The sequence below is a fragment of the Harmonia axyridis genome, chromosome 2 (assembly GCF_914767665.1).
Source record: "Harmonia axyridis chromosome 2, icHarAxyr1.1, whole genome shotgun sequence".
Classification (NCBI taxonomy): Eukaryota; Metazoa; Arthropoda; class Insecta; order Coleoptera; family Coccinellidae; genus Harmonia; species Harmonia axyridis.
This window is the reverse complement of record NC_059502.1, coordinates 18,499,957-18,505,956: the sequence shown is the minus strand read 5'-3', so window position 1 is coordinate 18,505,956 and position 6,000 is coordinate 18,499,957. Positions and strand designations below refer to the sequence as shown.

General features: G+C 34.9%; 1 protein-coding gene across 3 annotated transcripts in view; it reads left to right on the top strand.

Moving 5' to 3' along the window:
* The first annotated feature begins 1,536 nt into the window (after positions 1–1,536).
* The window catches only part of LOC123672184 (discoidin domain-containing receptor 2-like), a 354,429-nt gene continuing 349,965 nt past the window's right edge, over positions 1,537–6,000 (top strand). For 2 of the 3 annotated variants that reach the window (XM_045606195.1, XM_045606192.1), the window contains exon 1: positions 1,537–1,792. The gene's annotated coding sequence lies outside the window, so the exon portion shown is untranslated. Of the gene's footprint in view, positions 1,831–6,000 lie in introns of all 3 variants that reach the window. The other variant, XM_045606193.1, reaches the window with a different exon arrangement.

Sequence of the window (6,000 nt, the reverse complement as noted above, 5' to 3'; positions counted from 1 at the left end):
ATTTGATCAAATTTGAAGCTTTTGCTAATTCGATTTTTAAATTTTGCGAAACGTAAACACTAAAAATTTGAATGAATGTTTAAAATGGGTCATCCAGATTGATACCCTCAAGGTAATAACAATTTGCAAAATGAACACCAAATCACCGATATCACTAATGAAAAACCCTTTCTCCATGCATGCACTGCAGTTTAACCATGGACCCCCAGAAAAATAAACACAAGTGAGAGGCCAACTTTTTTCGGCAAATGTGTGCTCCGAACTCTAATTCCGACATTTCCTAAACAGAATCATCTTCAAATTTGAATTCATCTAAAGAAATTAATGAAATTTCAAATTTTTCATCCGGTTTTCAACTTTTGCAAAAACTTAAACACCAAAAATTCTAGAGAAGAGTTAAAACATTTTATTCTGATTCATAAACGTAAGCAAATTTTTGTAAATGTTCACATGTGAACCCCTTCCACTATAAAAACTCTTCAAATGTATACGTTTACGTATAGGCCTATTTGAAAGATTAAACACGACTGCGGACAATTTTTTTTGTCCACCTAGATTCGAAGATTTTCCAAACCGAATAAAACAAATGATTTTCGGATTTGAGTTTCATCGAAAGTATTTGATATAATTCAATGATTTTGCTATTTCGGTTTTTAAACTATGCGAAAGGTAAACACCAAAAATTTAAACGAATGTTCCATCTTTATTATTACCCTCAAGGTAATACTAATTTCCAAAATGATCACCTGAAAACCCATATCCATAAAGTAACCCTTTCTACACTACAGTTTAACCATGGACCCCTTCAGAAAAAGTGAGTCAACTTTTTACGTCCAATGTGTGGTCCGAACTCAGATTCGGAGATCAACCATTCGCGTAGCCACTAATTATGAATGAAAAAGTTACCTAATTATCGCAACTTTTCACCAGTGGACCGATACCACAAAATAACACTTCAAATGCATACGTTTACCGATAGAAACTTTTAAAAAATTAAACACGACTGCAGCCAAATTTCTTTTTAGGGAATCTGCACCCTGAACCTAGATTCGAAGATTTTCCAAACCGAATAATCCAAATCATTTTCAGATTTGAGTGTCATCAAAAGTTTTTGATCAAATTTGAAGTTTTTGCTATTCGGTTTTCAAATTTTGCAAAACGTAAACACCGAAAATTTAAACGAATGTTTAGAATGTTTCATCCTGATTGATACCCTCAAGGTGATCCCAATTTCCAAAATGATCACCAGAAGACCGATGTGATATCGGTAATACAACCCTTCTGCATGCACTGCTTTAGAAAAATAAACACGAGTGAGAGAGGCCAACTTTTTACGGCCAATGTGTGGTCCGAACTCAGATTCGGAGATTAACAATTCGCGTAGCCACTAATGATGAATGAAAAAAGTTGGAGACGGGAAGTTGAAGGGATAAGTATTAAATCGTCAGGAAATACTCTTGTGGCAGAGGCCATCTGGAAATATACACGCGCACTGAGTTGGCGCGACGGTGCCAGTCGCGCTCCTTCCTTCCACGATCCCCGTAGTCGTGCGTGGGAGGGAACCGCGTATTGTCGCGTGCCGACGTGTGGTTGCTTCAGGGTGCCCTGCGATGAGGGATTTATAAGTCGTGCTTCTCGCGTGACCTGTAGCTGTCAATAAGTCCGTAAAAGTTCGAGCGATCATTGAGGTTATGTTGTGAATCTCGCGGGGACAAGGATTGGATTTTTTCAGAGTGGCCTGTTCTTCTTGAGTGCGCCGCCGAAAAATTCGGAAAAAAGTTTGCGGAACAAGGTACAACTTTGTCAATTTCGTTCGACGTTCTTTCACAGGTGTTGATTCTGGGAGTTTACATTACTTTTTAGGATGTCAAATGATTGTTGTTGTTCTTTGAGGGGTTTACTAGTTGATAAAACTTTTTATTTTAATTTACTTTAGAATTGAAAAAGTTTTTGGCATAAGTGTCATCTATGTGAACTTTCGTGTTTTCCAATGTTTTAAAACATACTTCTGATCCCTTGACAACTATATTCTGAAGTTTCACGTTCACGTGTTTATGTTTTGAAAATACGTCATCAGCATTTAGAAATTTTTTACCCAGTTTAATAAAAGAAAAATTTTCTGTTAAAAGGGAAATCAAATTTAGAAATATCTAAAATTGGAAATGATTTTTGATTCTCAGGTCTAGTGACTGTTCTTGAATGATCTATAAACAGCGGTAGTGAAATAATATTTTTCCTAATTTTTTGCACTTGTTGCGTGGCAATTTTATATACATATAAGGAAATTAAGTAGATTTGAATATTCTTCGAAAAGTTGAATATAAAGTGAGGAATAGATTTTTATCAATATTGTTTACTTTTTATATTTATGCGCGATTCTACATAATTAGATTCATGGAAATGCCTTTCGCACTGTTTATTATTGAAAAAATTCATAGAGCGAAAAATTTTTGAAAAATTTTTTTATTTAATTTTTGGCTGACACGAAAGGCTATAGATATAGAACCAATAATAATTAGTTTTTAGATTCACTACGTTGCCTCCTAGGTTTTTCTGGAAAAGCTATCCTCTCGGCTATCCTACAATTGACAATAGAACTTGACTAACATGTAAAAGGCAGAAAAAATTCAAATAAAAACAGTCGATTGACTCGTACGGACAATGATCAAATGGTCATGATCAATAGGTATATGAATTGCGTATTCGGTTTTCGAAACCATTTATCAAAATACCTTTTTTTCAACAAAACAATTTTTCTTTGAGATATCTTAGTGTTTAAGAAAGTTACCTCGAATATTGGTAGGAGAAAAAATTAGAAAAGGTGAATTTATTTATAAAAAAAAATGCGATTATAAAAATAAGATGTGAACGATCATTGCAATATAAACTTTCAGCCAGTATCAATCAGTGCTGATGATGTCTACCATTAATTCTTAGTCTAGTAAAAAGACCTCAATCAGTAGTTACATGTTAATATCGAAAGAATTGATTGGAAAAACATCGCAAGCAAAGAAATATCAGTATTTCCAACAACAGATACTGCAAAAAGAAACAACCCTTCATTAATATAATTGAAGAAACTAATTTCATAGATCCAAATAGAAAAACGATTATTTTTCTGAAAATATTCAGGGAATAAGGGAGGTACTTCGGAACTAATCGTTTATGAGTTTATGTCTATAAATTTTAAGTGGCTTATCGTTTTATTATAGCAATACTGCTTGAGACAATCTGTGCGTTTCAGTTTAATAGGTCTAGCAGATAGTGCAAGGACAACGTATAGAAATAGGTTTATTTATTATCGAATTGATTAGGAGGCACATCGGTATCTCTGTTTAAAGTAATTAAAACACATTAATTATAATATCGGGCTTTAAAGCGTTTTACTCATTCTTAATCGTGAGATTATCCGATTGCTCAAATTATGATGTTCACGGTGGTGTCTTCTAATTGGATATCAATATTTGAGAAGATTAACGATTTCAAGCCTAATAATCCATAAAAGTCCTAATCGTCTTATTTTCGATATGCAGGATGATTATTCATTCTCGAACAGTGTTTAATTGAAATGGTTTTTAAATCAGTTTTTCACATCCTAGGTTCCAATTTTGATGAGTTCATTGTAATATTTTTTTTTGCGTTATATGGTTTCGACCGCATTTGTGAAAAAAAAATGGTTTTCGCACCACGAAAATAAATAATTATAAATTAATGATCAAAAACTTAAGCAATTGTTTTAAACAAATACCGATTTCTCCTGGTATGACTCCGGCCTATTATTTTCCAAACTTTAGGTGAATTACCACTTAAATTGAACATTGACAAATTCGTGGATATGTTGAACGTTTGAGTTTCTAATATGAATTGAAAAATTTTGACTCACTGATTATAAATGCGTGGTAAAATTCAATTCTGTTCGTCCGGACATATGGTAACTGTGGAACGTAAATATTCTGCTTTACATATTAATGCCAGTTTACTACATAGGCGTACAACTTTGCTTCCGCAGTTTTTTTCGAAATTAGATGATTTATTTTAAAAAACTGATTCTACATTTATGATTCAGAGTTTAGTCAATGCTTGGCTCAAACGCATAAAGTGCGTTCGTTAACTATCGCCTGTGATTATTTCAGTCGGTTTTTACAACTCATAATACATTACGCCGAGCTGGTCCCAGCAAATACTTAGCATGAACTTGGAACCGTGAATATTCGGTTTGGCCGTCGACGTGCAAGCAAGGCCGGGATATCCCCATGATTCTGCGTTTGGGATTATCGTAATGAACTCATTCTTCACCTCCAGTGACAATGCGAGGCAGAAATCCCTTCTGTCTTTGTTTTGTAAGCAGATGTTCACAAGCAAACAAACGCCGTTCAACATCTCTCGGCTTCAACTCGTCTGGCACCCAATTTCTTTGTTTCTGAATCATTCCCATGACTTTCAGGCGTTTTGAAATGGCTTGTTGTATCTAATGGTCCTGCCGAGTTTTGTTGCGTTCGACACGAGTCTTGATCAAGTAATGCCTCCAATTCTGCATCTTCGAAAGCCTTCTCTCCTCCCTGGCCTTTGACGTTCTTGAAGCATTGAAACCACTCTCAACACGTTCTTTCATTAATAGCGGCGTCACCATAGGTATTTGAGAGCATTCGATGAGCCCCAGTCACTGATTTCTTTATGTTAAAGAACATTGAAACCTCCCACAAATGACGGGAATTTGTTTCGTAAGCTGATTTGTTTAATCGAGTAATATTTCGATGGCGTTATGTTAACGAATACCTAAGCTTTTTTAATGACATCTACGATCTATTCATTTCGACTACCACTTACCGCTATAGTTATCTATTGCAAAACGGCGGAAGCAAAGTTGCACACCTAATACGAGACCTAATATTGAACGTATTAATGTTGAGATGATTAAACTTTTTTGCATAAAAACGACGCCCCCACGAAAAAAAGGGATGAACAATGCATAAATTATTTCTGATTTGAAATATCTCAGTGGCGTGCCATTTTCTTCTAGAAAAATTAAAAACAATGAATAAATAATCCTCGAAATAATCAGTAACTTTAATACTCCCTATCGCGGAAGATGAAATGTCTTCAGGATATACCATCATAATCCTTGATCTATATAAATCAAACGACAATTATGACATCGTAATAAATCACATCTCCTACATACCTATATATAGATCTGTGATCTCCAAGAGTGCATTTGGTGCATGAATGCGAAGTGAAGACTTAAAGTCAGTGGTCGAGTCAGTGCTTTTCCCACATTTTTTACATAGTATTTATAAAAACCAGAACTATCCTTTCTGAATTAAAACCGAATAAACTCCAGTCGAAAATAAAACATCTCACGAAGTAAGCAACAAATCAAGTCTGCTGATGCCGTTCCCTTAGACCCTATAAGTCTCTAATCTTTTTTTTTCCATCCTTCTCCCTCTATCCGTAGTGAATTTTTTCCCGAAAACAAATTTCTTTTCCGATGTGCTCGTCGGTTCCAGATTCGCAGCGATGTTTACCCGCAGTTGGTATTTCTAATTACATGATTATAATGGGGCTTTTTCTCTTCAGGCAGGCCGGGCACGTAAGCTTGTATTATGAATGAGAGGCAGGGAGGGCATTCATCGAATCCTAATTCCATTATTTTTTAAGGAGGTCGCCAGCGGTGAGACTCACCCGCTCGAGAAGAGGAGAAAACTTGCGATAATTTATTACTTCTTAGGTTCGTGTCCTTTTCCGAGTCTGGTGAAATTCGATCCGGAGGTTTCTAGACGGAAATGTGATAGTTGTTTTGTGGAAAGAAACATTTTTTTTGGAGTACTCATGTCACGATTTTTTTTTCAAGATTCAAGATTATATTACGTTTTTTTAACACCTATTTTTCTTTTTAGAAGATTTAAATTATTCGACGAATTTATTTTAATATTTCCCTTTCCAACTAGAAATAAATTGAATTATTTGATGTTGATCATTAACTACTTAACTACTCATTAA